At 36.6% G+C, this 238-nt stretch overlaps 1 protein-coding gene across 1 annotated transcript in view; it reads right to left on the bottom strand.

The window, feature by feature from the left end:
• The window catches only part of LOC119585967 (kinesin-like protein unc-104), a gene marked incomplete in the record, with an annotated part of 145723 nt that overhangs the window by 27513 nt on the left and 117972 nt on the right, over positions 1-238 (bottom strand).

The following is a 238-nucleotide window of genomic DNA, read 5'->3' as shown; positions in this document are numbered from 1 at the left end:
CAGCATATGAGGCAATATATACAGATTAATCAGAAAAGGGTTTAAACATCAGCTGTACATCTGTTTGTGTCCAAGGAATAAAGCACGAGTTAATTAGCAACTATGTATGAGTGTGATATAACAATACTGACACTTGTACTTCAACCAAAGAGTAAACGAGCCCATAAAAATGGAAACTAGATCACAGCACTACTTCCAGACACAAGCAAATCATGTCTCCATGCATTGCAAAATCTAC

The sequence above is a fragment of the Penaeus monodon genome, chromosome 20 (assembly GCF_015228065.2).
Source record: "Penaeus monodon isolate SGIC_2016 chromosome 20, NSTDA_Pmon_1, whole genome shotgun sequence".
NCBI classification, from domain to species: Eukaryota; Metazoa; Arthropoda; class Malacostraca; order Decapoda; family Penaeidae; genus Penaeus; species Penaeus monodon.
Note: the sequence above shows the minus strand (reverse complement) of the source record. Positions and strands in the feature narration are given on the sequence as shown.